Here is a 19,306-nt window from a genome sequence, read left to right as displayed (position 1 = left end):
CTAAAGCGTGTATTTTGTTATTAGAAAGAGGTACAAAACATCCAAGTAAGTGCTTTAATTGATTTATTGATATTATGATATAGAAATCATGTGTAGGTTGTTATTATGATTCCTAATATCATGTTAGGGTGTTTTGATCATCCTATTATCATGTTTAGGGAAAAGGTTATAATATCAAATATGAAAATTGTGATTTCTGCGATGCTTCCTATTTTCTTTCCTAATATTCATGTTAGTATCATGTTAGGGCTAAAGCTTTGATTTTTATTGTTTAGTGACATGCCAGAGTTTGTTATTAATCTTGTTAGTATCATGCCTAGGATCTTGCTATTATTATGCTTTAACATGATGATGATGATCATGATTATTTTTATAATTATTATGATTATGATTTGGATCATGATTATGTTTATTATTATGATGATTATTATGTTGCTTGATATTATTTATTGTTATTGCTTGATCACGCCTTTTATGCATGTTTAAAGAGAATTTGGTACTTGTAATCACGCTTAATTAGATAATTAATAATCTTGCTTAGGGTTAATATGATTATAATTCAAGTGATCTCCAATAATAGTTTTGTTTGTGCATTAATATTCAACCAACATAGATTAAACAGGTTTAGGGATAATCCTATTGATTGTATGTTAGTCAGAAAGCACACATGAATACGATCAGAATAAAGTAGAGGCCTATTATTAGGGCATGTTCAATCTATTTTAGGTTGGATTTGTACCTTCATCCCCGAACGCCAATCATGGTTCCAGACCTATTGGAGTTGACGATCTCCTGGATCGTTAAGGGGTGTAACCTTCACCCTATGAACGGTTTACAAGTTCCTAAAACTTGTTAGCGACTCTTTTTCTCTAGCTTCCTTCCCTTTGGACGCCACCATGCTTAAGTGTATGGTCATAGTAGGGTTCAAGTTTGGGGTAATGCTTGAAATATTTCTTACAACCACCAGGCACAAATATACCAAACTCATCACCACAATTAGCTAAAGCCATCTACCTCAAAGATCGACATACCTATTACTGCACAACCTTTCTAAGTAAATCAAAATGTTTTATTGTCTTGCTATGAGCATGCAGCTAGAATACAGAAATGATTGAGAATTCAAAACCCCATGATGTATAGAAATGTACCAATTATAACAATGACCAGAAGTCCAATATCTCCCCCTCAAACTAGAAATGAGTGAAGAACATTTCCAGTTTGAACTAATTGTTGCAGCAAAGATTTGAACTTGGATTGTAAACTTAATGCAGCATATGAACTCAATCAAGACACAAAAAAATAAAAAAAATAAAAAAATAATAAAAAAAAAAAACAGTAACTTGATGTTATGTACCAACAAGACCAACATCGAGCGACTTCCTATCATTCCACATTCACCACCCCAAACTACAATTTAACACTACTAATATTTTTTTTTATATCAATGAGTAAAAATTATAACAATTTAATTTAATAAATAAAAAGTGTAGAGTCGGTGGCAATAGATCTCGATGTGATGCAGGAAAACCAAGTCCATCTTTTGGTGCTTTCTTGTGCCTATGTAGGAACTAAGGATAAGTAACGAGAAATACCCTATATGGCAACTATAATAACAAGGAAATAGTTTTTCTTGGCTTTGCCATGGTAGCTATGGGGGATGAAAAGGGTCTTGACACAACAACTGAGTACTTAATGAATCTATTGAAAAAAATAGACCAAAATATATAAAAAGACTGTTCTTTTGGCACTCGAATATCAAATCTGATAAGAGCTAATGTCATAGAAACCTTACATATATTGATTAATCAAATAACATCAATTAATTACTAACTATACCAAAAAAAAAAAAAAAACAATGATTAAAAAAAAAATTTAAGTCATTCCAAAGAAGATATACTTTTACTTAAATACTCATGTGAAAAAGGAAAAAAATGCCAACCTTGTTTTAGTAAAAGGGACTAGAGGTAAAAATGCTACTAGAAGTAAAAATGTCCCCAAATTTATATCATCAACCATCAAAATTATTTATTTTTTTTTGTGGAAGTGAAAAATTATTTGGATGTAAAACAAGATTATCCATTTTGTAACAAAGATTATCCGTTTATAATTATATGGTGTCCGGATTCCCTAGAGTTGGAGGAAAACTCTACCATGCATATCATCACCCTCCATGCATATCAACAGATTCTCTAGAGTTGGGCTTATCACAACCCTCCATGCATATCAACAGTTGTTATCACTCAACCCTCCTTTTATTCCCAAAAAAAAAAGAAAAAAAAAGGCAATTAGTAGTTACCGAAGTAGGTGCCTAATGAAATTACTTGGCTTCTTTTCCCACAATATTTTCAGCACTAGGAGTAATTATTTTCCCACCAAAATCTTCACTATGTACTTTGATCCGTAATACTATGAGCCTATATCTCCATCATTGTTAAACAAATTATTTTTTTTATTTGCTTCCCCAAATTTTAAACCTACAAATATACCCATTAAAAAAAATTAAAGCAACAATCATCTGCTATTGACAATAATTAAAGTCTTAACATTTGATCAAGAAGCCTACAATTTATGATTTTGTATTTTCATTCAAACATTGCAAGTAAGATGAAATTGCTCCAATGTATGCCCTATTTTAATTTGTATTTCAATTGAAAGAAAAAAAACTTCAATTTTTTTTTATATATCTTTTTTATTTTTACACTTTAAATTATTTATAATTTGAATGATGATATTTAATGATTCATACTAATAGCAACAATAAAATTTATTTGTCTTAGAATGACAGATAGTAACGACGAAGTAGAACATTAGGTTCCTCGGGTAAGCATGGAATTTGATTCGGTGGAGGATGCTTGGAATTTTTGGTTGCAGTATGGAGGGAAGATGAGATTTAACGTTCGTAAGAGCATCAACAATAGTGAGGATAAATATATCCTTACCCATTTTAACTTCTTTTATTTTTTCTCCAATCGACACATCATATTCTCTTTCTTCCACATCACTTTCCACTATCTCCATATTTTTCTTATTCTCCTTCTCTAATTTTACCAACATCAATGAGGATCTTTTCCCATTTTATTTCTCATATTTACATATACCCCACTATATATATTCTCACTCTTAATAATATAACTATTTATTAATTTAGTAGTTTAAAAAAAACAAAAACTAAAAATAATAAAACTTTTTGCACAAGAGCCAAGGAAGAGGATCCTTTCAATTAAGAGGAAACTACCATTTCCTCTTCTTAAGAGGATCCTCTCCCCCTCTTGCACATCAATGAGGATCCTCTTAACCAACAAAAAAGTGAGATAAAAGGATAAAAATCCTCATTGTCGCTGGTGCTCTAATCATTATGAGAACAGAGGCAAGGATGGATAGGTAACTTCTAGGAGATTTGTTTGTTCAAAAGAGGGTTATCGTCAACCTAACATATGCGAGACTAGTTGACAACCAATTCTCGAGCTAAAAGAAGAACCGGATGCAAGGTTCACATTGGTATTATATTAATTAGATCGACTAGAAAATACCAGGTTCATGATTTTGTATCCAAACACAATCATGTACTTCATCAATCGAAAACTAGCCAGTTGTTGTCGTCGTAGTAAAAAATTTCTAAAATACAATCCATTGAAATTGAACTTGCAGATGATTACAGAATTCGTCCTAGAGCAGATCATGAGTTCATTGTGCTCATGTATGTGGGTGGATCTTACAATCTTGGCTAAACTCATCGAGACCATAAAAATTATTTACGAAGTAAGTGCCAAAGAGATATGATGTTGGGGTTTGGTGAGTCTTACTCACCGCAGAAAAAACCCAAGCCAAGGATCACGCTTGCAATAAATAATATCACTAATGCATAAAATAAACACAAAAGGGAAAAATAGGAAATATATCTTTGTCTCATGCTTCGCCCGGCCGACCAATCGGGCTCTTACTTGAAAGCTTAGACTCGAAAACACGAGAGCCTCCAACGGAAATCCACCCGCAAAAACGACTTCCGACTTCTAGGTCCGTTGCCTCAAGGTTAGCGAGGCCCGACCAAAACCTAAGGGTTTTTGCAAATGCAATACTCTATTGAACTCCTACTCAAGCAAAGAATTTTCAACCAATGCTTTGGCTATTTATAAGGAAGGATAGCTTGTGAATTCCACTCATCTTTCAACGTGGGACATGTTCACAAAAAAGATCCCACATGGAAAGATTGATGAATTCAACCCTTAGTTAAATAAACCAAGGAACAAGTAACAAGTGTCACATGGTCAGGTGAGGACCACTTTCTTACTTGGTCCCCAAGGTATTTCACATGCATTGTGAACTAACCATGTGTCACCCAACCTTGAGCCCCAAGTTGGGTTCGGTTGGGCCACTTTCTTTTGGCCCGTGTGCATGACCCATCACCCAGGTCCAAGGCCCTTTCCACATGCGCTGCCACTTGGTTGCTGCCACATGGCGTTTTTCCATGTGTGCTGCCACATGGCGTTTTTCCATGTGTGCTGCCACGTGGCACGCTCCTATTTGGCGCACTTTCCTAGCCTTTTGCGTGGCTTGGATTTTCCCGTCTCACCAAATCCTAAATTTTGGCTTGACATTTGAGATTCTATGACGCTTGGTTTTGACGCTCCAAGCTCAAATTTCCAACGTCTAAATATTTAATACTCGGGAGACTCATTAATTTCTTCCGAATTAATTCGTCGAGTCGGTTTCTTAATTGCTTGGGTGTGACCCGAAGGGTTCAGTTAAGGTTAAGCTGTAATATTAATTATACATTAATATTACTAATCGGAAGTGGCCTCCACCTAGGCATTTCAATCACTTGACATTACTGAATATATTAGCTTTCTAATAATTCTGAACCCACTATCAGAATAATACACTTGTTCGAAGGACACTATTCCTTTCAATCTCCCAATAATAACTGTAGGGAATATTTCAAGCATTATCCCTAGCTTGAACCCACTATGATCATACACAGACGTACGGTGGCGTCCAAAGGGAAGGAAGCTAAAGCAAAAGAGTCGCCAACAAGCTTTAGGAACTTGTAAACCATTCACAGGGTGAAGGTTACACCCTTTAACGATCCAGGAGATCGTCAACTCCAATAGGTCTGGAACCATGACTGGTAGTTCGAGGATGAAGGTACAAATCCAACCTAAAAGAGATTGAACCTGCCCTAATAATAGGCCTCTACTTTATTCTGATCGTATTCATGTGCGCTTTCTGACTAACATGCAATCAATAGGATTAACCCTAAACCTGTTTATCTATGTTGGTTGAATATAATGCACAAATAAAACTATTATTGGCGATCACTTGAATTATAATCATATTAACCCTAACAAGATTATTAATTATCTTATTAAGCATGATTACAAGTACAAATTCCCTTTAAGCATGCATAAAAGGTGTGATCAAACAATAACAATAAATATCAAGCAACATAATCATAATAATAATTATAACAATTATAAAAATAATAATGATAATCAAAATAATCATGTTAAAGCATAATATTAATAGCAATATCCTAGACATGATACTAACAAGATTAATAACAAACCCTAGCATGTCACTAAGCAATAAAAATCAAATATTTAGCCCTAACATGATACTAACATAAATATTAGAAAGAGAAATAGAAACATCACAGGAATCACAATTGTTATATTTGATATTGGAAATTATAGTTATTACCCTAAACATGATACTAGGAAGATCAAAAAGCCCTAACATGACACTAGGAATCATAATAATAACCTAAACATGATTTCTATATCATAATATCAATAAAACCATTAAAGCACTTACTTGGATGCCTCGTATCTCTTTCTAATAACAAAATACACGTTAGTAACTTCAAGGAAAATATAAAACAATATAATTATATTAAATAATTGAAAGAAAGATTTGGGACCAAATCCTCAGAAATTAAAACCTTTCACGTCTAGGGCGAAGACAACTTTGAATTTGGCTAAGTGTGTCTAGTGCTAATGTATGGGGAATTTTGTTTGTAAAAGGCTAGGCTAGAAAGAGGGAGAGAGAATCAAGAAATTCTTTAGGAGAGTTGATGATTGAAAAAGGGGAGATATGACCTCTATTTATAGAAAAAAAGAGGGTCGAAGAATAAGAAAAGAATCTGAATTTGAATCGAAATAAAACTCGATTGATAACAGTTTTTGCGGATTTTGTTTTTATCATATCTTTTGATCCATAAGTCTAAATAAGGCATATGATATGTAGTTAGACAGCTCTTGAAGTCTAATTTCCATACCATTTAGAATCAGATTAAAATCCTTTGTAGATAAAAAGATATGGCCGAAATAGTAGGACAGTGTCAGTTTTGGATAGAGTTTCATATTCCATTCATATCTTTTTCGTTATAACTCGGATTTAATATTATAATATATCATTGGAAAGATAATTTCAATATCTATCGAACCATATAAAATTTGGATAAATATTATGAGGCACAAAAATAATATCTGACTGTTTTTGAACATCTTTAAATTCGAATAGAATTAGGATTTAAGAAAAAGGAAAGTTTTAAAAAAGGAAAGGTTTTATTTAACTCAAATTCTTTAATCTTATCTGTTCAAAAAGAATAATTAAGATCTTTTAAAAACTTATGGAAGCTTCTAATTAATCCTAATTATTTTAGGAATAGGATTAGACCTTTGGACCCTCCACATGATCATTGGGCCATAGGTAAAATCTGGTTCGCGCCCAGTTTAGTATTTTGACCATAACTTCCTCATTATTCATCGGTATTGGGCTTATAATATATTTTTGGAAAGGTATTTTCAATCCCCATTCAACTACACCATTATTGGACCCATATCATGGACCAGAATAAACTGGAATGCACGTTTTTCAAAAATAGGGTAAGAAAAGAAATATTTTTAAAAACAGAAAGAAGGGATATTTTAATAAAAACATCCTCATCACTAGACTTTTCACACTTTTTCTTCGTTCAATAATTAAATGACGTGAAAGGTATTCATCACTGGGTTTGGTTTTGGGGAGACACATTTGGGTGTCTACAATAACATAGCCCCTTTCCTATATCTCTTTTTTAACTAAAGAGTAAGATTATTCGTCATCCCTGTTACGTCCAGAAGTGTTTCTCGTAATACGAGTTTGACCGTCAATAAGAAGATGATTTCTCAAATCTATCTGAGCACGACCATGCATTTTCACAGTCTCGCTCTTCAAGAAGCCTTGTAAACAACAAGATATGTTCCCTATTATTAGTAAGGAGACATTCTCAGTCTTGTAATGTAGCTTCTCTTACTAAGAGGACCTAGCCGCCTGATAGCCATTGTTATAATCCCCAATTACGAAAAACATTTGACCAACATAAAAAAAGGACTAGTACTCAAACAAGAGACCTCACAATACTCATGGTCAAGGAAAAGAGTTTCGATAGCAATAATGAGAAATATACTTATGACGATTTTGAATCTCTTAAAGTATTCTCATAGGTCGATCCAGTATGGTTCTAAACCAATACATGTGCAAATGATTTATGTCCTCATAGCACAAGAAACGGTGCTATAAATCATACTACACAGTAATCTCTATTGGTCATTAATCGTCCACCATATAAATGACCTTAATTAGGGTTAATTTTCGATTATAATATTCAATGTTCACTTAATAGGTGTTTTTTTTATCCAAGACATTGTCTTGATACCCTATTTTGAATATTCTTTAAAACCGAATGGACTCATTATTTAATTCTAAACCACAATTAAATTGTTTTGTGGAATATTTAGAAAAATTTTATTTCACTATGAAATTTCACAATGTTTTATCTTATGATAAATGGTTTTCCCAAATGTTTTAAGAGTAGTACTCTTCATAAAACATTTATAGAAATCACACCCATATCTAATATGCTTGATTTCTTTCACGCAATTTGTGAATGTTGTCGTTCACTTATTGTATAGGTTTAGTTATAATTACTTTGCAAATCTTAACATCTTCATTATCCACCATTTCCATAGTAAGATGATAAAAGTTTGAGAGTGTTAATGGATTACATGTAATCTAGGGTTTATTGTCCAAGCAATGGCTTCCACTCATTTTTCATGATTTGTGACCTTCAGCTTGACAACCTACAATCATCAACGTTCAACAACAAAATTTCCATTTAACATTTTTCTTATTATTGTTTTTAAGGCAACAATATTCTCATCATATACTTTAGTAGGCTTCTTGAAGATGCCTTGCTTGGGTTTCACTCCCAACGACTCACAATGATTTGGAATACCTTAATCACTTGTGATCATGGAAATTTACCTTAAATTTCCGCACATTGTACATGGATGCACATCCATGTTACCATTTCTCAAGCCACGACGCTTCTTACCTCGTGCTTACAAATGACTTACTTATTCAGGATTTTATCCTTATTTAAGGTTTGTTCTTGCATCATCAATGCTCAAATTATATTTGTTTCCATGCGTTAAGAACTCATCCTCTAACTCATCCAAGTGTTTTGGATGTTCTTGACTATAATCTAATACTTAGATTCAAGTTGATTGATACTATATACGTATTTCACATGCTTTAATCAAGTAAGTCGTGTGACAACCATATCATAGCTTTACATGATGGATTTAATTGTAGAATGATTCTAAATCTTTATCCCATCAATTTGACATTTTAGCTCATTCAGTTTCACTGAGTCTTTGCTAATTTGTTCGCTATGTGATATGGTTGAAAGTCTCTTACTAGAGTCTTTCTTGTTTGACTTAGTATTTAGCCTAGCTTATACTTAGTTCAAACATTTACTTAGTTTTATACATATGGGTCGGAAGCCTTTCAAAGTCCTTCATGTTTAATATGGTAAGTTCCTTTACTCGTTTAAACATTTAATTAAGTCTATACCATAGAACTTAATTCCCAATATGTATACTAAGTATCGCCTTTAGCTTGGTCCATTTTCAAAATACTTTCAAATCTAATCATTTAGCATTTGATAGTTGTTTCACAATAGAGTTTGTAAACTTCTCGTTGGATCTTTACTTTTGCTCCCACTAAACTTATTATTCATCAGAATATCTATGTTTCTCCATAAGCCAATCCTCTTATTAACTTTATGAGAATACACGTTCCAATTCCTATATGCAATGCTTCCTTTAATCCCATGACAGATTCCTTTAGCTTGTTTTCAAATCTAGCATTATTTAGATTTTCAAAACCCTTAGACTATTCCATACTCACTTCCAAAATCCTTTATTGGGAAGGCGGTTTTGGTATCTATTTTGCCATATTTCATATGTGCAATTTTGCTAGATCAATCGCGAAAAAGACTTAAGCATTTCGATTGGTGAATAGGTTTTTATTAAAATCTACTCTGTGAATTTAATTGTATCTTTTTCATCCAATCTAGCTATGTACGCATATACATTTCCACATTTTTTAGTTTTCTCCATGAAAACTTATTTGCAATCGATGGGTCTTTCACCCTTCATGCAAATTAATCAAGTTTCAAACATGATTTTCAAACATGGGGTCTGTTTTGGATTTTCATGACCTCTAACCATTATTCGGAATTTGGATTTGTCATAGCTATATATCTTACAAGACTTTATTCCTTTACTATCTAATAGTAAATAGTTTGCTTGTAAGTCTTAGGTTTATTTCTAACTTTATAGAAATTTGTAGGATTCAATCCAAGCCTTTGGTTAATTTTGTACCTATACAGGGCAATTGCATCAACCACTGAGTTTCAAGGCGCTTCCAAAGCCCTTTTATTATGTTGATCTTACTCCAATATTTCTGATGTTTAGTGAGTAATGAATTCTCTTTTAAGACACTTGTAAAGTCCTTTTGAGTATTCTTGATCAAGCATTCTCATGAAGTCCTTTTAAGGTCTTCTGAGATTTTTAGTTCTAGTTTGTTGCTAAGCTCGATGATCATCGAGTTCATTTTCCTCCCACTTGTAGTTTTGGAAACGTGTTACTTTCTAGAAAGACACCACTTAGAGCAACAAACTTTATGTTCTCAATTAGGTAATGCCCATAGTCTCACTTGAATGCTTACAAAGAGACATGTATATTGTCTTTGGTTAGAAGTTCGCTGTGAAACAAACAGTTTGCTCCCACTTGAGCTGTCTTAGTCTTTATTGAGTCATTCAGCTCCCCCTGAGCCACCTAGCTTTCACTAAGCCGGTGAACTCCTACCAAGACTAAGAGCCTTAGACAAATACTTGAAAAAACGTTTAGAATTTATTTCTATCCATAACTAAATATGGCGTCCTTTCTTAGATTTGACATTTTGTCTAGTGTAACATTAGTCATTTGTGCAAATCTATAAGAACTTTATAGGAAGGGTTGTGAACCATCATCGTTCGAGTCATTTTCAAATGACATCGAGGTCTCCATGAGGACATACCATATTCTTTGTGAAGTTGTTTATGAAAAATTTACATTCATATAACTTTGAGATGGTCACGCTTGGCTCAAGCAAACATCGCTTGATCTAATCTAGACGTTTTGATATCTTGTCAAGTCGATTTTTTACTTCATTGGACTCTTGAGCTACTCTGGTCAAGTTTGTCACATTTGATGAATATAGCCATATTCTTTCAAAATCTTTTGTGAAACGGTGAAGTAATTGAATCCTCTTTAGCTTCCGGAGTCAATTGTCTATACCAAGAACAATAGCTCTCTGCTTTGTTGGTTTCAACAAGTAAGATTTGCTTGTCTTAGAACGATTCCAAATCGAGCAACTATCAAGAGCCTATCTAATAGAGCCTTAAGTACGTTCTTGTCGATGTGACATTGCTAAAGATGTTCGAAATGCAAATCATGTTCATGACTTTGAGCTTTTACCAGTTTATCATGTTAAGAAAATGTTTGCTTATAATCAAGCATTCTTGACTCAACACTTGGATAACCATGCCATTCAAATAAATTTGTAACTATTGCTCATTGCTTTGAATGCGAGTCTTTCCGTGTGTGAACGGATCATTTGCTGATTATGGAACATAATACTTACCATTTATTCGTTCCAGCCTTTAGTTCAAAAGGTCTTTAAACAAACCATACGACCATGCAACTGATGTAGCTCTTCTTGCTTCATTCTAGGCTTGTAAGTCGATAACTTAGCTTATCTTCAATAGTTTGAGGTCACTTTCAAAGTGGAACACTCAAGCAGTATCCGATACTTTGTGAAGATAATGAGTTGCTAAGTTAACTACAATAACATGAACTCATGGGTTGAAATGGAATCTTATTCCTTTTCTTCGTTCCTTGTTTCCTATATTTCTTATTGTACAATATCTCATAACCTTACTTTAAGAACCATTTCTTTAAGTGCCTTGACTTCTACACTTTGTTAGGCATAATCTGGCACCTAGTGCGCCGTAAAACAAAGTTCTATCTTTTCTTTCAATTCACACTTGAATTACTACATAAATGAGTCCTACTCATTTATGTATGAAGCGAAAAGATACGTTGGTTGTCAAATATTGACAATTTGATTTTGCAACTCAATACTTCATGTTTTATTAAAACTACCTAGTATTTTGAATACATGATGTCCAACCGTCCTTTCAGACTTTGTTGTAAAAGTCATTAATGAGAATTGTATTTTAGAAATGCTTTACTTTTCTTTGAGAACCATTCTCAAAGATTTCCTTTACAAATCATGGAAAACAATATAGTTTGATTTGGAATTATATAAATAAAAATGCAAAGTATAACCATTTATCAAGAATATAATATGTTTGAAATTTAAGAGCATTCATGCAAAACTTCAATCTTATTAAACGTCTTATTCACGCATAAAATTGTCCCTATTTGGCGAGAATAAGTCGATTCCAAGATCCAAGGGATCAACGAGCAATTAGGCATGCTTTGGCTTGTCCTACCACTTGATACCCCAAGGTAAGCAATTCTTTGATAATGGCTCTAAGCCACTCTTGGTTAGATAATTGTCGCATCTAATGTGTCATGACGATATATCTCTTTTGCCACGACATGTATGGACTCCATCACTCATATCGTTGAGTACAACCTGTAGGCGTCGCTCGAAGTGCGCCTACGTTAAAAGCATGTGTGAATATGCTTGGCACTCATAGGAAGCGGGAATTGACATTACGATTAGGGACAACGATTAGGGATAAATAAAGTAGGGAGCCGCCAACAAGTTTTTAAGGAACTTGTAAACCGTTCACGGATCATAAAAAGGCAACCACGAATAAAGGGACAACGATAGGCAACAACGATTGACCCGTGAAGGTTACACCCCATTCATAATCCATGAGATTACTAACTCCATATGGTTCGGAACCACGAAAGGAGGATCGGGGATGATGGTACGAAGTGAGTCATGGTGTTACATTCGCCCGTATTGGCCTCTACTCGATTCTTATAGTGAAAAGTGATTCCTACGATCTCAAAGGCATACAAACAAAATATTTAATTTGCTCCAAACTATTATTAAGCTAAATTGCACTAGTAGAAAAAGGCTTATTTGCGTCGCTCATTTATAGTGTATTTGCGTCGCTTCTATGAGCGACGCAACTGCTCGCGACGCAAATGACTTTTAAGTCATTTGCGTCGCTCCTAGGGGCGACGCAAATAAGAGTCATTTGCGTCGCTCCTTTATAAACAAGCGACGCAAATGACTTTTTTTATAAACTTATTTTTTGTCATTTGCGTCGCTCCTTTATAAACAAGCGACGCAAATGACTTTTTATATAAACTTACTTTTTGTCATTTGCGTCGCTTGTTTATAAAGGGGCGACGCAAATGACTTTTCTGACAAACATATTTTTAGTTATTTGCGTCACTCTTTTCTAAACGAGCGACGCAAATAACTCTTTAGATAAACTTATTTTTTGTTATTTGCGTCACTCCTTTATAAAAGAGCGACGCAAATGACTTTTCTGATAAACTTATTTTAAGTCATTTGCGTCGCCCCTTTATAAACAAGCGACGCAAATGACTCTTTTGATAAACTTTTTTTGTTATTTGCGTCGCTTGTTAATAAACAAGCGACGCAAATGACTCTTCCAATAAATGGATTTTTTGTTATTTGCGTCACTTGTTTATATAGGAGTGACGCAAATGAGGTGAATTTTTTTTTTTTTTTAATTATAATATAATAATTGCCTTGTATATATGTTTGTAGTACCTGTTTTCCTAGGTATAAAGTAATATGCTAACGCTAATATAATTGAAATTAAAATGCAATATTATTGAATAATGCAAATGTAAATTTCGGCAGAGTCTCCTTTGTAATTTGGCCTACCCATAAAATTGGGAATGACGGCATTATATTAACAACCTGTCCAATAATTTACATCTCAATATCATACACATTATACTCATCATCCCAACACCAATTAACCAAATTACTTCATTTCAAGCCTATAATCCAAAACAAGAGTCAAACATGCGCTAAGTGATAAATCTAAAGTTCAACATTACATATAAAATACTCTGCCCAAATATCTCGGATCTCATTTATCTCCTCCTCGGTGTACGGTGTAGTTCTTGAAAAATCCTATCAACACAACAAATATACAAGAGGAAAGTTTTAATTCAAGATTGTAGCTAACATCAAATTGTATTTATCAAACAAAAATGAAATATTTGACAACTCATACCTGAATAAGATCTTCACTGCTATGGTGATGTTCAAGTATTTCGTACATATAACGCATGACGTAGTAGCCACACTCACGTCCACCCAATTGTTGAGGACACTACATGTAATATATTTGTAAGTTGAATTAAATTGCTATACTTCAATTATTAAGAAACTAAAATTTAGGGTCAGAAATTAAGGTAACCTGTCCCAAATGTCATGTCAATTTACTTCCCCTAGATTGTCCACTTAATGCCTTAAAACTTCGAAAAACACTACACATTTGAAACAAAAAACATATATATATTACCCTTACACACATAAAATCATGACATTAATAACAAACTAGACTTACTTTGTCATTGCAAACTTAATTGCTAAATGATGGGAAATGCCAAGGATCAAGAACTAAGCTGGCTGGGTCTCCCAGTAAAACCTGCTAACCATGCAAGGATCGGGAAAACAAGGCCAGAATTATGGCCAATTTCAAGTATGGAATGCTAATATATCTCTTAGTAATCAAGACTTCCTATAGCTGTAAGTGGTTGACAGAAATTTAATATTCTGTACAGCCCCATAATGCACGACCTAGTAGCTTCAGACGAGCATCTGCAATTGCGCTTAACTATATTATGGTAAATAATTAAATAACAAGCCGGACAATTCTTCAAGAAAGAATACACAGTCCAATTTTGAATGTGTCTCCTAGAAAAAATTCAAGCAAGGAGTAAAAGAATGCCCCATTCTGTACAGATTTGGAAAATTGATGAAATTCTCCAAATAATCAATTTTGGCAAGATATTAATCCCACTGAAGTCAAAATGTTTATCAAGCTTTGCTAATAATAATATAACATGCAAGGTGTGTCACAAAGTGCACTGCAATACAAAAGGAGCTTCAAGTTGTACCAAAATTGAATAATAATCAAGGTATAACACCCAACCAGACACAACCACTTGACCATAATAGATAGAAGTGAAAAAGCTTGGATGCCAAAACATTATTGATTATATGAGCATGATGTTGGTTGAATGGGGGACAAGTCCATTAGGGGTTTAAAATAAAACTTCAGGAGGCAAGAATTTGGTTAATGACTGTTCAGTAATAATCCCTCCTAAAATCCTACATACAACTTTGTTTGTCCCATTTTAAAATAATTACACAACTATATATTAATCTATCACTAAATACAAGTCCCACCAATCCACCATGATAATATACTAATGATTAAAATTCAATAAATTACGACACTTAATAATAATTGTAAAAGTTCAGACAGTGAATTCCTTTACGAAGAAATATAGTTAAAATTCAGCAAGGGAACGTATAACTCAATGCTTTAAAATATGATGCTACACAGAATATGTATCTAATAATTGAAAACTAAGAACCTTCATCATTAGCTTAGCGAGCATGTATCAAGTAAAAAATAAAATATTCTAGCCTAGATGTCAACTGAAATTGGTCTGGATCAGATGCAGAGGGTTTCATTGACAAGTTATAATGTCAAAAAAGAACATGTAGCATGAAAGAAGAGGGATGCAAATAATTTATTTATTTATTCAAATGAAGCAAAAATGTTTCCTACTTGCAAGCCAGATAGAATTGGTAGTTAGGGGTCTGTTTATGGCCTCTATCACATTTCTAGCATTCTAATCAGTTCTCCGTATACAGCAGATAGCTCATTATCTTGAAGGACACAGGGGAATGATCTACCAGGTAAAAATAAATGGACCAGATAGGAATAGGTAGATGTAACCTCATATGTAACATTTTTTTGACATAAACATAGACAAGTCACTCAAAATATATAACTGAAGTGATATTTTAATAACATATGTAGAGGTTTATAATAGAGACTAAAAGATGGGAACAAAATATCAGTGAAGTGTGTATTGGTACGATATCATAATTCATATGTGACCCCATCTCATAGACTCATAGTCCCAGCCTCTTAGGGTAACTAACAATTTGTAATCTCTTTTGAGCTACAAAGTGTAAAGTTAGACAGGCCCAACTCTAATAAATACTCCTACACTGAATAAAAAAAAAAAAGTAAAAAAAAAAAAAAAAAAGAAAAGAAAAGGAAGAAAGTAAACTAATCCAGACTATGATCAAGACAACAAACAAAAGTCAGGTAATACCTGTTTGTGTAAGCTGAAGTTTCATCTTAGCTTTGACTCTTTCTGCAGGTGTCTATTACAATCAAGTAAAAATGGAGAATTATCAATCACACTTGTCAATAAAATGTTACAAAGTTCCTGAAGATGCCGGCACACAGACAGAAGAGCGGCAGATGGCAAGGAAGGCACTGTAAGACCACTACCTACCTTAACTTAATAGTGAACAGGAATACATACAACATATACTATATATGATGATCACAGAAAGTGACCAAACCAAAAGGGACAGTCCAAATATCCGTTTTCAGGGACTATGCAATATGCTCAAATGAATATGCTATTCTACAGACTGTTCAAAGATGCAAACAAGCAACCAGTAAAATATTGCAAAACAGCCATATAAATTCAATGACTATGCAATATGCTCAGATGAAAATTGACTTCAAAAATTCAATGACTGAAATTCACAAGTATGCAATATGCTCAAATGAAAATTCAATGACTGAAAATTATAAAAATTAAATTAAATCTGCCATATAAATTCTAATTAGTGAACTAACACTAAACCTGAAATTAAACTAAGTCATTGTTCAAGTTAAATGCTACATTCTATCTACCATGAAAAGATTGAACATAAATAGAAGCAATCTTACCATAGGTGAAATTGATTTCTAAAATTCAACAAAGTCGAGCCGAAATCGATTTTTGGGGGCGAAATTAAGCGATTTTTCCACTCGAAAATTCAAAAATTCAACATTGCTGTAATTTGCTTGAACTTCCTCGCGTTTTTGGGGGCGAAATTAAGCGATTTTTCCACTCGAAAAGCTCAGATATTGCTCGAATTTTTTCAGCAGGATTTTTAATTGAATTTTTTGGGTTTTCTAGGGTTCGAATTCGTATGGAATTGAGTACATTTTTTGCTCGAAATGGGGGATTTTTGGTCGAAAATAATCAATTTTTCTGGGGTTTAAGGGTTCGAATTAATTAGGGTTTTTGGTCTAAAATTTTGCTCGAAATTGCTCGGATTTGCTGCCGATTATGGGTGTTGAACTTGATTGCGATTTTGGATGTTGAATTTGCTGGGGAATTGCAGTTTTTTGGGCGAATTTGTGGGTGTTTTTTGGGCGAATTTGTTGGATTGAAGGGTCGAAATTAAGCAACTATGTTTAGTGAATTAGTGAAAGTGAAAAGCTAAGGTCAAAAAAGCGCAGAAAACCTAAAGCAGAGTTATTTGCGTCACTTTTTGATAAATAAGCGACGCAAATAACAAAATCTGAAATGCTGAAAATTTGTTATTTGCGTCGCTTATTTATTAAAAGAGTGACGCAAATTATTCACTGCCTTATTTGCGTCGCTTGTCAGTAAATGAGTGACGCAAATAATAAACTTATTTGCGTCGCTTTAATAAATAAGAGCGACGCAAATTATAGAAAGCTAACATTCATTTGTTTTTTGCGTCGCTTCTTTAATAACAAGCGACGCAAATAACTTTAAAGTATGGTAAAAATACACATTTGCTTCGTTCTTTAGAATGAGTGACGCAAATATGGCGACGCAAATGAGCCTTTTTCTACTAGTGTTGGTTGAATATTAATGCAACAAATTATTCTAAAATATTGGTGATCACTTTAATTAATAACAAGATTAAAAAGGATCCTAAGCCGGTTGTCCAAATTATCTTATTAGGCGTGATTTTCAATTACATATTCCCTTTAAACATGCAATATGGTGATCAATAAATATAATAAAATAAAAATTAACATTGGAAGCAATTTAACCATAATAGCATTAGTCAAATCAAATATAAAATAACCTAATCATGATACTAGCAATAAGAAAATAAAATAAGAGTGATTAAATTAATTAATAATTACTCACATTCCGCGCGTTCCTTTAAATTGCTACATCATGAATAAATTGTTAGTAACTTCAATAAAAATATAAAGTAAATGGAAATTAAATTAAATAAAAAGTAGAGTTGATTTAGTCCAAACCCTCAGTTATTTGTACCTTTCACGCCTTGGTTTAAGGACGGAACCTCGGGTTAAGTATAGACTCCTTGGAGTGCTTAGGGAAATTGTTATGGAAGAATAAGGAGGCTAGAAATTAGGTTAAAGAGGGAGAAGAGAATGATTTTTGGTGTAAGGTGAGAGAGAATGATTATTGGTGCCTTGTACATCAGAAATGAGGGGGTATTTATAGAGAAAATGTGCTGGGGGAGCACACGGAACCCTAAAATGATAAAAACCCTAAAAAAGTATCCCGCGACACGACAAAGTGTACCGTGACACAGGAAATCCCACCGTCAGACGGGAAACTTTCCCGTGACACGGTACAAATTTGCGTGACACGGGAAATATTTAGGTTACGAGAAGTGAAAACGCGTTTAGGGATTACGCGGAGAAAACACGGAGCAATCCCGTGGCACGGGATGTGCACCGTGACACGGGACGAAACGCCGTGACACGACATTGTCCACCGTGGCACAGTGCAGTATGTCATGTCACGGTGTAAAAAGTACGCGGAAATTACACGGAATATTCCTGTGTCACGGAATGGGCACCGTGACACGGGAAATTGCACCGTGACACGAGGGAAAAACGTGAAAAATTACAAAGATGGGAACCGTGTCACGGGAATAAGCCCCGTGACACGTTAGCTTTTGCCGCGTCGCGGCATTTTTGCTGCTGCGTGGTAATTTCAGTTTTTTACTCGTTTTTAAAATAATCATAACTTTTGATCCGTAACTAGGAATAAGGTATATAATATATCATTGGAAAGCTTATCAGGTCTAATTTCTAACCCAGTTGAAATTAAGTCAAAATGATATGTAGATATTAAGATATGGCCGTTTTAGTGGAAGGGTGTCGGTTTTTAGCTGAGTTTAGTATTTTGCTCATATCTTTTTCGTTATAGCTCGGAATTGGGCTTATGATATATGGTTGGAAAGCTTATTTAAAGGCCTATCCAAAAAAATAATAATTGGATCAAAATTTTATATCCATAAAATCAGTATCTCTCTGTTTTGCGATGTGGACACGAAAAGTGGAAAATAGGTTATGGTTTAGGGAAATGAGCTAGAAATTGGATTGGTTCTTGAAATATATTGGATAGAACATGAATTTAAGCACTACAAAGATTAAAGATTAAAAGGATAGAATACGTATCTGGCATGAATTTAAGACGTTCTGCGATCCTAAATCACTCTGTATACGCCGATACCTGCAGAAAAATGTTAATTCCACAGATAAAAGAGTAAAAGGATAGAATACGTATCTGGCACCAGTGTATCGGTGACAAACAAATTTGGCAGCTTCCTATGCTTGAAGGAATCCACCGAGTGACATTTGTTGAAACGCTTTCCATGCTTGAGGAAAGCCGACTGAAGAGCTTGGTAGCTTTCTAAGCCTGAAGAAACCTACCGGATAATACTTTCCATGCCTAAGGAAAGTCGACGAATGAATTTGGTGTTATTCTATGCTTGAAGAAATCCACCGATAATTCCTTCCATGCTTGAGGAAAGCCGACAAAGGAATTTGGCGGTTTTCTATACTTGAAGAAAAATCCACCGATAA

The sequence above is a fragment of the Chenopodium album genome, chromosome 4, assembly GCF_948465745.1.
Source record: "Chenopodium album chromosome 4, dcCheAlbu1.1, whole genome shotgun sequence".
NCBI classification, from domain to species: Eukaryota; Viridiplantae; Streptophyta; class Magnoliopsida; order Caryophyllales; family Amaranthaceae; genus Chenopodium; species Chenopodium album.
Note: the sequence above shows the minus strand (reverse complement) of the source record.